The sequence below is a fragment of the Rattus norvegicus genome, chromosome 2 (assembly GCF_021556685.1).
Source record: "Rattus norvegicus strain SHRSP/BbbUtx chromosome 2, alternate assembly SHRSP_T2T, whole genome shotgun sequence".
Lineage (NCBI taxonomy): Eukaryota > Metazoa > Chordata > Mammalia > Rodentia > Muridae > Rattus > Rattus norvegicus.
The window spans coordinates 91,879,943-91,897,348 of NC_141535.1; the positions used below are offsets into that span (position 1 = coordinate 91,879,943).

At 36.4% G+C, this 17,406-nt stretch overlaps 1 long non-coding RNA gene and 1 pseudogene across 2 annotated transcripts in view; both read right to left on the reverse strand.

Moving 5' to 3' along the window:
* LOC147996162 (uncharacterized) overlaps positions 1 to 17,406 on the reverse strand; it is a 60,310-nt gene that overhangs the window by 18,029 nt on the left and 24,875 nt on the right. The window contains exons 2-4 of one of the 2 annotated variants that reach the window (XR_015677952.1): positions 13,128 to 13,244; positions 5,064 to 5,822; positions 1,042 to 1,113 (exon numbers count right to left, since the gene is read on the reverse strand). This is a non-coding gene — a long non-coding RNA (uncharacterized LOC147996162). The remainder of the gene's footprint in view (positions 1 to 1,041; positions 1,114 to 5,063; positions 5,823 to 13,127; positions 13,245 to 17,406) is intronic. The other variant, XR_015677951.1, reaches the window with a different exon arrangement.
* Positions 1,700 to 2,742, reverse strand: Or10ag62-ps1 (olfactory receptor family 10 subfamily AG member 62, pseudogene 1; annotated as a pseudogene).

The window sequence follows — 17,406 nt, forward strand, 5'->3', positions numbered from 1 at the left end:
TTGATGATTTGTTATAAAAAGCCTTTGAACTGGTTATAAAAATAATTGATGAACTATTTAGCCACAATGTGACTAGATTGGCATTTAATAGAGGAAAAACTCAAATGTCTAATGAGATGTGATATTGAATCAATACAATGAACTACATGCCTTTTGATTCAAAAATAGAACTAAATGAAATGAGTGTATAGATGAATGTGTTTTTAAATCATCAAAGAAGTCTGGCTCACAGAATAGTGCCAAGTAAATGAAGGAGAATTCTGTGATATGACTTTGATAAGCATGAATATTATTAATATTTTCAGAGTTAAATTTTATCATGGGGAATTTTTGATAATATTTTATTAATTTGGGGGGATTGTCATACAATAAATTTTGACCTTATTCACTCCTAAATCCTCCCCTTAACTCCATCTAGATCTACCACTTCCAATCCCCACACAAACTCTGTGCCCGAATTTAATTTATTTGAAAGGAATGTTTTTTATACACGCCATGAATTTTTTGCCTATTTTTTTCTGACAAACTTAACTAATTCTGCTGTAAAATCCATTAACAGTCTAAATATAATCATTTTCTCTTAAAATTTAATATAGATATCTTTTTAAATAGCGAAGAGGAACAGTTACTGTTTTTTCTGTATCTGGGACTCTTCAAATCAGCTAAATTTATATGTTGATAATAATGTACAAAGCATAATTCTGAATAGAAGAGCTTGAATTTACCTTTAATTAAAATACATCACAGAAGAGAAACTATAGATTAAGATTTGAATTGAATAGGAGTGTAAAATTTGAAGTGTGTGTGTGTGTGTGTGTGTGTGTGTGTGTGTGTAGACATATGTGTATTTGTGTATAAATAATACTGGAAATTCTTAAAGCATAAGTTGTGTGAGCGTAAGATAAGAAATAAGTATATTCAGTTGAGTTCTGTTGTGGTAAGCAACATGACCAAAATCAACTTGGGAAATGAAAGAGTGTCATCCTATAATTCCAAGTACTAGCAGGACCCAATTATGTCAATTAATAATCAATAACATACCTCATAAAGGCATCTCCACCAGCCAATCAGAGGAATCAATCCTTGAGGTTCCTTCTTCTCAGGTGTGTGAATCTGTCAACCAAGGTTAGCCATTTAAATGAACAAGAAAGAGGAAGTCACATAAGAACCTCTGACACTACAGCCATGAGCAGGATCACAAAGAAATCAGGAAGCTAACTAAGAACTTAAAACCATGAATGTACCCAGTCACCAGCTAGTTGAGGTTGCAAGTAGCAACTGAGTCAGTGATAAAGACCTAAATAAGAGGAATCAGAAATAAAATATGAGAATGGACAAAACAGACAGACAGAATAATACTAAAGCCTGTATTCTTCCATAGCTTGCAGTGAAACATTGTCCAACCAGGCTTATGATCAAGAATGCTACAAGTGTTCTCACAACAAAGATTAGTATTGGGTTGGATATCGTGGGAGAAGTGTCTAATTAGATAGGAACCATAAAAAGGCAAAAGAAAACATTTGCAATTCCATCCTATGTAAACGGGAAATTTCCTGAGCTCAGAGCACACTTTCTGGAGGCATAGACTAGATGTTGGTTATTAGAGATTAGCAAATAGGGCTACAGATGACCACACAGAAGAGGCTAAGAAGTAGCACTCCGTGACCCACAAAATAAGAGTGCCCTGTGACACAAGAAGTTAATACAACACTTTAGATTTCAGGGCATACACTACAACATTTCTCAGGGCACCAATCACATTCTTGTGTATGGAGCTGTATATCAGGGGTTGAACATAGGAGTTTCAATGGTGTAGAATAGAGAGAAGACTTTGTCAATTCCTGCAGAATGGCTTGACTTTGGCCTTGAGTATGTAACAGTGGCTGATTCAAAAAACAAAACAAAACAAACAAACAAAAACACAAGCAAATGGGAAGAACAGGTTGAGAATGCTTTTGCCTGTTCTGTGGCTGTTGGCAACTTCAAAATGAAACAAAAACACAAGCAAATGGGAAGAACAGGTTGAGAATGCTTTTGCCTGTTCTGTGGCTGTTGGCAACTTCAAAATGATGGCAATGATTTTGATATAAGAAGCAAGTATCAACATCAAAGGAACTACATCAAACAAGATGCCCACTAATTAGACAGAGAGCTTATTAATAGAAGTGTCTCCACAGGCCAACTTGAAAGTGGGCAGTATGTCACAGAAGTGGTTGATTGGGTTAGAATTGCCAAAATGTAGAGAGAATATCTAACAGGTTTGTCCTGTCTGTACTGGGATGCCTCCAAGCCAGGAACCTGCAACCTGCTGAGTACACTTTGTTGGGGTCATGACCAGAGGATAGTGTAGAGGATAACAGGTGGCCACATAGCGGTCATGGGACATCACAGCCAGCAGGAAACACTCAGTGGCTTCCAGGATAAGGAAGAAGTATATGAGTATGGCACAGTTTAGCACAGAAATGTGTCTGTCTTGAGCAGCAATGTTAAACAGAATTCTAGGAAGAGTGACTGACACATAACAGATTTCCAAAGTAGACATATTTGCCAGGAAAAAAAATACATGGGCTTCTGTACTTCAAGATCAATTCTAGCTATCCCAGTAATGAAGCTATTTCCAAATATGATAATCAAGCATCATAATTATGAGAACATTTGAAACAGAAACCCACAGAGACTGGGAATCTCAGGAAATTCCAGAACGATGACTGTTGTAACAACAGAGGCATTGAGCTTCACCCTGATCTGTGTGCTGCACTTTGTTGTGTAAAAAGTTTTGGAAATATTTAGGTGGTATTTTTGGCTCTGTTTATTTTTCTTGATTCTGTTTATGCTAATAATCTTCTCCTAGTATCAGATTGTCTCAGAATCTTGAAGTTGCCATCAGCCATGTGTTAGGCTAAAGCAGCTCTCTGTTCGTTTTGCTTTTTGGTTATAGTGTTGTATAATACATTCTTTGCCTTTGTATACTTTTGTAATTTCCATAATTATTCCCAAGTAACAAGCATGTCATATGGCAATGAATATTTAACTGTATGGACATATATCACTTTATATTTGGTTATATTCACACTCTAGAACCCTAATTATGTAATATCTGATTTTCCAGTAGTAATGACCTCCAAATAAGATTTAATTTGTATATGTTAAGGCAACGTTCTTTATGCACTTCAAATAAATGGCTATTCCATTAAAAAAAAAGAATGCTACAAGTGGAGAACAGAGAGCACATGCAGAGAGGCAAACAAATGTCACAAGCCTCCCATGATATTGTTGGCATATCATACTTTCCTTTAGTCTGGGATCACCTTGGTTTATTTTTCTTTGAAAATTCTTAGAATTTTGTTAATTGCTTGACGCAAATGACAAAAATATCAATTATCAAATAAGTGATCCATTACTTCGAGATCACACTTAATTCCTGTGATAGATTTTGTAATATGCAAAGTTACTAGACAAACATTGTTAAACCACAAAAGTAACAATTTCACAGGCAGAAAATGGAGTTAAATATCTATGAAATTTAGAATGGACCTAGGATGCAAATGGATCCATTAGTGCGAGAAAAAGCCCATTTAAAAAAAATCAGAATCCATTTTATTCAGAACTTTCAAATAAAATTTCCTAGAAATTCAAATATTAACATCTCTGTAGACACGGTAACTATTATTTACCTGAACACAGAGTAAAATCTCTACCCGTATGCATGAGGACCTTTAAGAGAAATGAAAACCATGAAGGCATGTGGAGATATTCCTCTCCAGTTTTGTATTTTGCCCACACAGCACTAGTTCAAACTTTATCAAGAGGGTCATATCTTTTCTTTTGTCACAAGGAGCACAATGAGAAAAGCGGGACTAAAGCAGTGTATTACCACTTCCCTGAGCTGATAGGGTCAATCAGTGTCAAAAGTGACAGGAGAGGACACCAAGGCAATATAACTTATCAGAGCTCATATTTGGGTACCTCAAATAAAAAGGCTTGTGAAAGCCGTGAAAAGGAGAGTAAAAGGCAGAATAAAGACAAGAGGAGCGAATCACATCCACTCAAGGATGCTTTGAGCAAACAGCATGCCCGTGATACAGTCTAGTGAAGATACAGGGCACATTCTCTTTATTTTCTGATCTTAGCTTCTACTAATCTTAATAACATGACTACCTAATATAATTGTCTTTGCCTCTATGTGAGCAAAAGGCACAGCTGTGCCTTTAGGCAGTAATAAAACAGGGCCAAAGGTTCTTTCTTATTAATATTTATATATCTAAAATAAAATCAATGCTAATAAAGGAGATATTAAAAGAAATACATAACTGTAGGTCTGAGAAACAAATGGAATTTCAAAAGTAGATTGAAAATATTTAATGTTTGAACAAATACAGTATTTTCTACCATTAATGAATAAATAGATAAATAACAACTAAAATAATATTGATGATTATTTGAAAATATTGAACAGAAGAAAATAAAATAATTAATGAGAGACCTCCCAGCATGTAAAAAATGAAAGACAAAGTATTATGTGTATATGTTATACATTTCCCTAAACTGTGAGGTTTACATAACCTGAAATGTAGAGACAGGTATCTAATACATAATAAATGAAAAGAAAACGCCTTTAAAATGAAGGGTTTTAGACAAATCTAAAATGGAAGTGAGATATGAATCAGTAAAGAATTTATGTATAAAAGGTATTACTGGATAAATTAACACAAATGCACATTCATGATTTTGACAAAGGTGTCATAAGCACACACTAAAGTAAGAAAATTCTCATCAGGGAAGAGCCTGGGAATCCTGTCTGTCACCAGACTTTTCCACTAACCAAGAACACCAGTCACTTCAAAATAAATATCAGACGAATTTGAGACCTGAAGTGCTTTAGCTGCTAGAAGAAAGCTCAGAAGAAATGCTTTATGACTTTGAAATGGCAAAGTTTATTTTTGGACACGATACCAAACACAAAAGCGAGAACAGACAAATGGAACTCTATAAAATGTGTGCATAGCAACTGAAACAAATAACAAAGGGAAGAAACAGGCAAGAGATTAGGAGAAATTATTTACCAGCTGTATCTAGCAAGGAGTTGGTATCCACAAGGCACACAGGACAGCAATCTCCAAATCACCGGCAGCATAAGGATAAATAACACAATTAAGAAATGACAATTGACTTAAATTGACATCTATCAAAAGTATTCCCAGAAATGACTAATAGGACTATGAAAAATGCCTATGACCAGTAATCATCAAGAAAATGAAATCAAAACCATAATGGATATCATATTGCATCTTTGAGAATGGCTATTAGCAAAGATAAATGATAATTTTCTGACAAGTGTGGGTTATAAAAAGCAACATATGCATACTATTTTTCTGAAATATTTTCCTTCACACTCATTTTTACAGACTACTGTGTGGTCTTGTAGAATGCTGTGCTGCCAGTTACTTCCTTTCAGTCAAATGAAGATGTCAGACCCTTGTCTGACTTGTGATATTGTTAAAAGGGTCTACCTACTTCAAATGCAATTTGCTGTGCATTTTAGCAGTTTCATTAAGAATGCTTCAATGTGTTTATAAAATTTATTAGCGTATATTCATAGCATGAAGAGACAGGATTGGCAGCAGCACTTGTGTTCAAGAACATAGTACACTGTGACCATATCCATCCATTACCTTTCGCTGCATGCACTAGATCCTTCCACTTAGCATGGTGGTCCTCCATGCCCCTCTACTGTCCTGCAAAAGTCTTGATTTCATTCTTCTTTGTAGATGGACAAGACTCCATTTTACACAGCACAGTTTGATCTCTTGATGGATACCCGCCTAGTCAAACAAGAAACATTTCTAAGCCCTTCTGTACACTTGAGAACAAGACAATCCAAAGAGCAGCCACTCTGATATACATGGTCACCATTTATAAAATATTATTTAAGTGTAGTAGGTGGATTTTGAATCCAGGTACTTCCGTACATGTAAACTTCACATTTTATGGTTAAAATCAGTAGAGCTTTGTTTCTTTACCAACAGTCATCCTTTTGTTTGTGTGGGGTCGGGTGTGTGTGTGTGTGTGTGTGTGTGTGTGTGTGTGTGTGTGTGAAAAGTTTACTGAGGATCTGCATGCTGTCAGCATAGTGCATAATCTTTGTGATAATTATTATAAATAATAGCATGTTTTAGTAGTAGAAATGCATAGATATTTATATGGTTTACTAAGAAGTACTTCTTATAACAATGGACGTACCTAACTATACATAGCTAGGAAAAAAGTTTTAGCTCCCATACTCAGGGTGTTTTTACTTGTCCCAATATGAAAAAACACACTTTAACCAGAATCCCTACTTATAATCTTTTATTTGTAAAATTTTGTGGTTCTGAATTAATAATTCAGAGTGCTATTATGGGAGTTTATATTTTGTTGATATCTTAGAGAAAAATAGAATCATGTTGTAAATATAACATAGCAAATTGAGTTTTAGTTACCACAAACATTTTCCAGTTCTATAAACTCCAATATTGCTTCATACAACACTGAATCACCAAATACTGAGAAGTAAGTAAATAAATAAAGCTTTTGTTTCTCTCTTTATTTATGTTCCTACATTTCATTCAATTACCAGATTTTAACTGTTAAAGATGCTCTGTATCTTTCATGTAAACATTTTTTTTACTCTCTAAAAGTCGTGTTTGACCATTCTACTGCATGTCTGAAATGTTGAGTCTAAATAGACCCTTGGCCTTGGGGAATCTATGTCAAGAACAAACTGAAAGTCACATCTTTATCAAGTCCATCCCTGCACTATTCCTGCTTTGCCTAAATAATTTTTTTAATTATTTTATTTTTGTGAGAATCTCGTTCTGCAGCCCATGTTGGTCTATAGCCCTATTAGAATCAGCAGGTTTTGAACTTATTTTAAATGACTTGTTTATTAATTTCATACATGAGTACCCTATAATATTTACTTCATTCCATTATTCCTCATTCCTACAACTTCTGCTTTATATCCACTTTTTCAATTTATGATATCCTCTTCTAAAATTATTATCATGTATATGCATACTTATGTATGTATGTGTATGTGTGTATACATACATATACAAACCGTGGAGAAACTGATTTTTTTTACCTTTTCTAGCCATTCACTGCTTATAGTACTTAATCTAGAGATGAGCTTTGGGAATTTTATTTCATCCCCACTGCCTTTTTCATTTTGTAAGTCTTAGTCAGACAACTATGCTGTTGCAATATGATGGGTACAGAATTCCTGTCTTGTGTGGAAGACACTATGGCACTGACTCCTACAACCTTTCTAACCCCTCTCCTGTGAAGTTCCCTTAGCTTTACATGTGAGGTAGTTTTGTAGATGAACTAAATGGACCTAACATATCACAGTCATGTTTTCTCCACATTGGGACCATCATGAAACCTCCATCTGATGCAAAAATGAAACATTTCTTCCTCCTCGTCCTGGTCCTCATCCTCGTTCTCCTCCTCCTTCCCTCCTCCTCCTCCTTCTCTTCTTCTTTTTTGATGAGAAGTGGGTTGTATTATAATTGCTTAGAATATAGTTAGTTGAGTTAGAAAAATGTCATAGGTCATTGCCTTTGCTCTTGGTTGCTATAAAGAATATGGAGATAAGATTCTATTTACAGTCATATCATTTGGACACACAGGACCTGGAGATACCAAGCTGGTGCGGACTCCAGCTTTCATAGTGTAGGAACATTTTATACAAGCTTAAATTTAAGAGAGAGAATAAGTTGAAGTACTACCTAAGCATTAAGCCTGTCAACCACAAAAATCAGTGTCCGAGAAGGACATCCCCAACGATGCAATAATGACACATATTGGAGGTAACCAACAGTTGCTTAACAATCTAAAGTTCCACTCAATATGAAGGAAATCATGTCAAATACTGTAAAACCACCCAGTCACCCTTGGCTAGAGAGATCATAGACCCAATAGGAGAAACTACTACTAGTCATGAACTTTTTATCCTCTTTTTTAAATCTCAAATGTTGAGATTATAGTTTTGCCCTATCCTATCCACCAGCTTTTTACCTAACATTTTATAAATCTCCTACTTGAAAAAATGAAGAGTTATTTAAGAGCCTTCATAAGTGAACCTATTTGTTTCTCCAACATTTCTCTTGAATATATCTCTTATCTGCTTTATCTTCGAGCAAGCCATGGGGCTAACAATTTCCCACATGAACCTCATCTTTTTGCATTATCAGGGAACCCTCTCCTCTCTCTTTGGAGTATTCATTTTCTAAATGAACACACATCAAGGTTTCCTACCACTAGGAACTCTCATCCCTGTAGTTTTTCCCCAAGTCTACAGTTCATAGTCCCTCTCATAATCAAGAAAACAAAAAGATTTGAACAAATGACAAGCAATGCTTTCAATGAAGGATACAAGTATATTTAGTACTTTTTGAAGACTTATTTCATGGAGTGCATTCCAGCTTTAGGAGAAGCTAAAGAATATGGGGGAATTTATATAATAACTTGCATTCTCACAGTGTAACCATAATCAGGGAAGATTTTTTTATAGCACATAGTGATGATCACAGAGAACAACAGCTGATCCAGAAGCAGAGAATGAAGAACTACAGAATTTCCATCTTGTATTGGGCTATGTAATTATAAATGATTCGCCTAAGCATCAAGGAGAATTGCAAAAGAGAGTAGAAAGATTGAAAGTCCAGAGGTAGTAGGTGATAACAAGGAAACAGTATCCTTCAAGCACAACAATCCTGGTGTATATAAGACTTCACAGTGGTTTTGACAAAATGCACAAGACTTTCTCAAGTTCAAATCAGAAACAAATCCAGCAAGATGAAGGATACACAAATCTCTACATCGATGTGAAAATTTATTGGAAGTTAAAAGTTGCTGGGAGAGAGGAAAATGGGCTCTCTTTAAGAGTGAGACTCCTGGTACCCCTGGTATGACAAAAGGGATCTAGTGGATGGACATCTATCCAAGAGTATATGGACAGTAAAAATTGACCTTAATCTTTTAATGAAGACACAAGGTTAGATGAGTAAACAATGGGGTTTAGATATGGGGGTATTTGGGAGAGGGGGTGAATATGATTTAAAAACATATGAAATTTTCAAAGAACTAATTAAAGAACAATTCAATTATTGGATCTATCAGAGGTTTCTTAGTGACATAGATAGAAAATAAAGTGAATACATGCAATTTCCATAAATGAAATTTGACATGTAGGCAAGTTTTTTTAAAACATTCATGGAATTGTAAAGTTGATGGGACAGAATGACAGAGTGGATTTCAGAAAACCTGATGTTCAGTCATTGTTATACCAGTTAATAAATATATTACTATGATTTATTTACCACATGTTTATTAAAATAAGATGAGAAACAGAAAATACTCAGAAAAGCATACAATAACGTAATGTATTATATTAGCAATAATGGTTTTGAATCAATAATTTGTATGAAACTTTGTAATCCATGCCAATACAAATATGTGTTGCATATATGTAGGCTACACAGAATACAGGAAAATGCATCTTATTCTTCTATGCTCCATCTGGCCCAATAGTCCATTGTGATACCCTTGCTGCCACATCTCCACTTCCTGAAGACAGACAGTGTTTGGACAGGGAGGGTGTTTATGACCTTACAGTAACCTGAGATAAAGTCACTTGCACCTACTAACTGAAGTCACTGTCATAGACTTCTGACTTCAGTGTCATATTTAGTAAGCTACAACTAGAAGGGAAATATTCCCAAGCTTCAGAAGAATTAAAAAGAAGAAACTTCAAAGAGAAAATGTAATCATCTGAAAAAGTGTGATAAAGTATGCTCATTGGAATTGAAATGGTCCTTGGTTAAAAAGTTTAAGAAAGTAAATTAAAATGCCAAGCACAACGGGTAACTTTGCAATAAAGAATGCTGTACTCTCACTCACAGTGTTAAAGGAAAAGAGATCAGTCCAATTAAATATTCATGAAACAAAAGATCAAGGCTTTAAGTCTTAGATCAAGTTCAAGCCTGGAATGAACTAATGATCCAATAGTTCATACGAATACTAAGCACTCCGTAAAGGAATAAGTAGGAACTACAGTTTGGAATGGGTTCCACTTGAATTTAACTGATCAATAGTTTTCCTTTGTTTTCTTTTTTCCAATTTTGGATCTGGAACTGATAGACATTTAAGATAGTGAATCTCAAGACTACACGTACAATAATCAGCCAAACATTGAGGGACTGCAGACATCACTGTAACCAGATAAAGATGCTTTGATTCTTTTGTTTCTTTTTACTAAACAAGATAATATTTCTTTTCTCAAATATTTTAAGTTCACGCATTTATAGACATTATAATCATTGATTATAAGAAGATACAAATTTAATAACTGCTATTTGACCATAAAATTGCTAAAAACTTATGTTGAAGAAGCATCACTGGGGTAGTTGCAGTTAGCAATGAAGATTAATGGTCTGTGCATTAATTGTTTGAAGTGAAAATTCTTTTCAGGACCGACTCTAGAAAAAGGAGTAAGCCAAATGCTTGAATTACCCTAGATGCCTAGAACAAATGAAACTCAAGACGGATGATCAAAATGTGAATGCTTCACTCCTTCTTTAAATGAAGAAAAAGAATACCCTTGGCAGGGAAGGGAGAGGCAAAGATTAAAACAGAGACTGAAGGAACACCCATTCAGAGCCTGCCCCACATGTGGCCCATACATATACAGCCACTCAATTAGACAAGATGGATGAAGCAAAGAAGTGCAGACCGACAGGAGCCGGATGTAGATCGCTCCTGAGAGACACAGCCAGAATACAGTAAACACAGAGGCGAATGCCAGCAGCATACCACTGAACTGAGAATAGGACCCCCGTTGAAGGATTCAGAGAAAGAACTGGAAGAGCTTGAAGGGGCTCGAGACCCCAAAAGTACAACAATGCCAAGCAACCAGAGCTTCCAGGGACTAAGCCACTACCTAAAGACTATACATGGACTGACCCTGGACTCTGACCCCATAGGTAGCAATGAATATCCTAGTAAGAGCACCAGTGGAAGGGGAAGCCCTGGGTCCTGCTAAGACTGAACCCCCAGTGAACTAGACTGGTGGGGGGAGGGCGGCAATGGGGGGAGGGTTGGGAGGGGAACACCCATAAGGAAGGGGAGGGGGGAGGGGGATGTTTGCCCGGAAACCGGGAAAGGGAATAACACTCGAAATGTATATAAGAAATACTCAAGTTAATAAAAAAAATAAAATGTAAAAAAAAATAAAAAAATAAAAAAAAATAAAAAGGAGTAAGCAATTTCATTTCAAAAGATTGATTGCATAGAAGTACAGGTGAAGAAGCTTTGACCAATTTGACATCCTCTTTAGAAAGATGCAGGAAAAAAGGTTAATCCAGCCCCTGGCAGAGTGCCTCTTCTGAGTGTACATCAGCTGGTGAAATGTGCGGGTTTCAGAAGCAGCAGAGAGGTGCAGTGAAAATAATCGTTGACTCTTGATGCCTGCAGGTAACAAGCACTGCAGGTGAGATAAAGGCCAGACTCAATCCATCCTCAGTGCAGCAGGCCTGTGGTCATACTTCCCTGGAGAAGGCTCAGTGTCCATCACCACAATTGGTCCAGCAGAAGCATTTTATCTATTTATTTATTTTCAAGTTGACAACAGTGTTTGTGAAAGCCAAGGCAGACAAAGCCTTTTCTACAAAGCCTAGGGGATCTGTTATTCCTTTTGAATGGAATGGCCTACAGTCATTTTTGCAAAACCACTAATAAAAAAAGAACTCTGAGTACTGTTGTGTTGACTGAAGCAAAATAAACCTTGCAGACTGGGAGTTGGGGGCAGGGATAAATGGGCAGAATAAAATGAATTGTCAGACAGGTTCATTCTCATTTGGTTAACCTAGTGGTGGCTCACAGTATCTAGACATATCTAGACACAGTATCTTTGACGTAATTAAAAAGTGGGATTTGAAATTAAGCTCTCGGTACTTACTGAAACATTCACAGAAATAAATCACTGGTGTAAAAACTAGCATGTTCTGTTGAAATCTTCATTGGTCATGTTTAACATTTGCTTGCCCTGTGTTTAACACTATGAATAGTTGTGCTATTAAATTCCAGTGTGCTCTTCAATTTACATAATATGCAGTTTAATGCGGTTGTCATAAAATGTATGTCAAGTATTTGTTATACATGCTAATAATTTTTAAACCAAATAATTTCTTCTATAGGCCAGAAGATTTTTAGCATACATATGAGGACCTAAAGTTACACATTAAATGGTTATATTAATTTGCAAGCATTGGTTTTTATGATAAAGATGAAACCGCATATATTTCAAAACATTTTCAAACAACACATGGATGAAGTCCTTCTCATAAATGTTTGGCTGTTTCTTTAAAAATGAAATATAAAGACAGTTTCAAAGCAGCAAGGTATAAGAGAAAGCCTAGGACTTCAGAAAGAAAATGAATCTCACAGTCAACTCATGATCAGAAAAATTGCTGTTAAATTAAGAACAAAACCAATGCTACTGGTTATGAGCACTGGCACTGAAGCCATGCTGAGGTCTCGTCTTTCCATGACTGGGGGAAGCCATGGTATGAAGGTGTGCATTTTGAAAGCATTGTGTAAAGGGGTGGTGTTATGTTGAACCCATTAGGTGACATCTATGTCATGAACATGAGACCATGCACATTCAGATACCACAATTTATGAATCCACATGATTTTACACAACCAGACCAATACGCTAGTGCAAGGGCAGTTTTAATAAACTGAGAAATAGAGGAGAACAGTTAACTTGAAATATTCTGTTAGTCAAACATAAATTGTGAGACTATACAGCCTTTGACGTATAGATTATAGGAAATAAAAACATAAAAGTATATAAGAGATAGAGAAGAAAGTTTAAACGCGTGGAAAGAAAACTCCAATCATTTCCTTTTAAAAAAGCATAAAACAAGCAGTACTAGAAAACAGTCACATCATGGTTCTATTGATTAAATATATATACTATTAATTGTATATAATATAGCATGTATATAATAAACTATACATGTGGTATATTTGGATATGCATATGATGCTGATACAGTACATAAGAGATGGAGAGATGGCTCACTGGTTAGGCTTGCTTGCAGTTCTTACAGAGGACCACAGTTTAGTGCCAGCACTTAGATCCAGTACATCATGACTTTCTGCAACTCCACTTCCAGGAAATCCAGAACTGTCTTCTGGCCTTAATGTACAGTCATTTGCACATGCACATACACATAAAAATAAAAATAAAAAGTATATGAAATAAAAGATATGGCATCTAAAATATGTTTAAATGTTTACAAGCTGGTGCTAAATTTAAAAGAAAAGCATAGAAACTCAGTCTATGGTAGCACAGAAACAGCCATAGTAGTAAGACTAGAGGAGCATGCGGTTACAACAGTCATCACTGATATCATAATCACAGTGATGCAGAAGACCAAGGGATGCTAGTCTTAAGAGGTCTTAGTCATGAACAAAGCTTACCAAAACTAAGTTCCAAATATAGTTGTGATCCCGTTACTAAAACATACTCCTATTGGCTCTCTTGACTAGAGAAATAAATGGTTTTATGAAACAAAATAATTAAGATTTGAACACATTGTAACAAAATAGTGACAAGTATTTGTAACGAATTGAAGGGGAATCAGAATAGAAAAGGAAGGTCAGTGTGAGCACAACATAGTAAGCTGTGTACAGTCACTAGAGTGAGTATATAGCAAGGCACAAGTTTAAAATCCAGGAACAGGTTACCAGTCTAATAGAACTCATATCAGTCAATTTTGTGGCTGCTATCTATAAATAACAAATCTTAAAAACTCAGTCATTTTAATCTACTCCCCTAGTGTTTACTGATACATTTAACGTCATAGCCTCAGAATGTATGTAATAATTTCAAAACATAAACATGACACATTAAGAATTTGTTTTTCACTTGAATGTTATGAGCTGGACTGCACTCTTGTATTAATTAGAGAACTGCAAAAACTTTGTGATACGATCCTAAAATAACAATTTTGTCCATGATATATATATGTGTGTGTGTGTGTGTGTGTGTGTGTGTGTGTGTGTGTGTGTATTTCTAATGGAAGATAGAAGTAGACGTAGATGATGCAAGTAGGGAGAAACTGGAGGAAGTCAAATGAGGGAAAAGTATAATCAGGATATAGTGTGAAACAATTATTTTAAATGAAAAGGGGAACATGTAACCATAGTCTTTTAAGATTTTCTCATTCCCATTGCTTATATAAATATCTCCAAATCTTCAGGATATACACTCAGGATCTTATGTAGTAGCAGAAAAATGACATGGTGCTGGCAAAATTCAGGCAGATGAATTCCAAAATACAGTGTTCAGTTAACTATAACAATCCCATACAGTGATGTTCCACAAATCTAAATCTCGAGAGAAGGCTCTAGAATAGGTGTGGAAGGAAACAGTTTCAGTATTTATATCTCAGGGTATTTTTGCTCCTGGATTTTATTTAAAATCATCAACAGTCTTACCCAGCTTTGACATCTGTGAACTATAATAATAACTAACCCTGCAAGACTTTCCCATGGGTGCAATAGTAGCATGGTTGCTATGAGGATAACCAACAGCCTTATGACTGCATTTAAGGACAACTCTACAGGAGGAAGAACATGCCAAGAACTTATGGTTTCTCTCTATCCCTGGAATAGCACAGTTCTCTGACAAATTCCTTTCTAAAATGGGTGGTAGCCAATCGAGAAACTCACAAGATGTCAAAGTACAGAGAATAAGTGTCACGGAGTGATCATGCACAAATGGGACATCTGTATCAAGCTCACCTCAAGTCTCAGGTACCTTTGGTCAAAGAGAATAGAAAGACTGTAAGAACCAGATGTCTGTGCAGAGCAAGTTGGTATCTTTGGACAAGACTGGGCCTTTGTACTCATGAGCTCACAATACAGTAGTTGCCTTCACAAACCTTGCACAAGATCAAGCCATTCAGTATTCTACCAGGGAGAGGCATGAGGCTCAGGAGACCTACTCCTAGTGAAGGAGCTATTAGCAGTTAGAGGCTAACTTTTCAGAAAGGAAGAGTCTGTTTTCTTTAAATATGTGTTTCCCAGTAAATCAACCATGCTCCAATGGAATATGCCAAACCTGTGAGTAGATGGTCAATACAAATAGGATATAGTGAGTTTCTAATTAAAAAACAATAAAGTTCAAAGAGGAGAACTGGAGAATAGGGGTGGAGCTGTGAGCAGTTAGGGGCATGAATATAAGGTGAATATCAAAATAGGTTGCATGACATTGTAAAATAACAAAATATTCTCAACTACTTAAAATAACAATTTCAGTATTTTCTAAAAATATAAATATTTTATTTGCATTATATGATCACCAAGGAGGGTAAAAATAATTTCTTCTTAATTTTGTTTTATTTATTTAGTTATTTGTTTGTTTGTTTGTTTTTGTTGATTAAGCTATTTATTTTACAATCCAATCACTCATTACCCTCCCTCCTCTCCTACTAGTCCCCACATCTCACTGCTCCCATCCACCCCTCCTCCCCTTCTCAGCCTTGGCCTATCAAGTTGCAGTTAAGACTATGCACATCTTCTATTGAGGCTAAACAAGGCATCCCAATTAGGGAAAAGGGATCCAAAGGCAGGTAATATCGTTGGAGCCTCTGCTCCTGTATTAGGAGTCCTGCATGAAGATCCAGCAGCACACCTGTTACATACGTGCAGAGGGTCTACGTTCATCCCACGCGTGCTCTCTGACATTGCATGCTCTCCATGAGCTACTATGGACCCAGATTATATGATTGTGTAGGTTTTCTTATAGTGCCCTATATCCCTCTGGCTCCTTCAGTCCTTCCTCCTTGATTTCCAGAAGATTCACCAAGCTTCTCCTAATGATTGGCTGTGGGTCCCTGTATCTGTTTCTATCAGCTGCTGGGAGAAGCCTCTCTGAGGACCGTTATGCTTGGCACCTGTCTTCAAGTGCAGAAGAATATTATTAATTGTCAGGGGCGGACATCCTCTCATGGCATGGATCTCAAGTTGGCTCAGTCATTGGCTGGCTATTTCCTCAATTCTGCTCCATCTTTTAACCCTGCACATCCTATCAGCTGGACAAATTTTGGGTCTAAGATGTGTGGTTCAGTTGATATCCCAGTCCACCCATTGGAAGGCTTGCCTGGTTACCAAAAATGGCCAGACAGGATCCATATTCCCCATAGCTAGGAGTCTTAGCTACTGTCACCCTCATAGATTCCTCAGAATTTCCACTGTCCTAGATTTCTGGCTCATCCCAGAGATGCCCAATCTCCTAATCCAGTTTCTCCTAGTTCTCTCTCCCTCTATCCTTTCCCAATCCATCTGTTCTGTGCCCAGCCCCAGTCCTTCCAAACCCAGTCTATTCATCCCTGGGGGTCTTAATTCTTTTCCATTTTCAGTGTGATCAAGCATCTCCCTTGGATTTCCCTTGTTATTTAGCTAATTTGGGTCTGTGGACTGTAGTACATGCGTCCTGTACTTTACAGCTAATATTCACATATGAGTAAGTTTATACCATGTTCTGGGTCTGGGTACCTCACTCAGAAAGATCTTTTCTAGTTCCATCCATTTGCCTACACATTTTATGATGTTATTGTTTTCAATAACTGGGTGATATTCCATTGTGTAAATGTACATTTTAAAATCCATTCTTTGGTTGAGGGACATCTAGATTTTGTCCAGTTTCTGCCTATTATGAATAAAGCTGCTATTAACATAGTTGAGCAATTGTCCTTATGATATGGTGAAGCTTCTTTTTAGTATATGCCCAGGAGTGAAGTAGGTGGGTCTTGAGGTAGATCCATTCCCAATTTTCTGAGAAACTTCCATAATTGATTAGCGAATTGGTTGTACAGGTTTGCACTCCCATCAGCAATGGAGGAATGATCCCCTTGCTACACATCTGAGACAGCAAGAGATGTCCTTAGGTTTGTGGATTTACTTCTGGTTATTCGATTCAATTGCCTTGATCACCCTGTCTGTTTTATGCGAGTACAATATGATTTTTAGTAAATTGCTCTGTAGAACAGTTTGAAATCAGGGATAGTGATATCTCCAGAAATACAGGATTATTGCAGCTATCCTGGGTTTTGTTGTTGTTGTTGCTGTTGGTGGTGGTGGTGGTGGTGGTGGTGGTGGTGGTGGTGGTGGTGGTGTGTGTGTGTGTGTGTGTGTGTGTGTGTGTTTCATATGAAGATAAGCACTATTCTTTTGAAATCTATGAGGAACTGTGTTGGAATTTTTATGGGAATCTCATTGAATCTAATTTTGATGGGAATTGCATTGAATCTGTTGATTGGTAGGATGGACTTTTTACTATGTTAATCTTACTG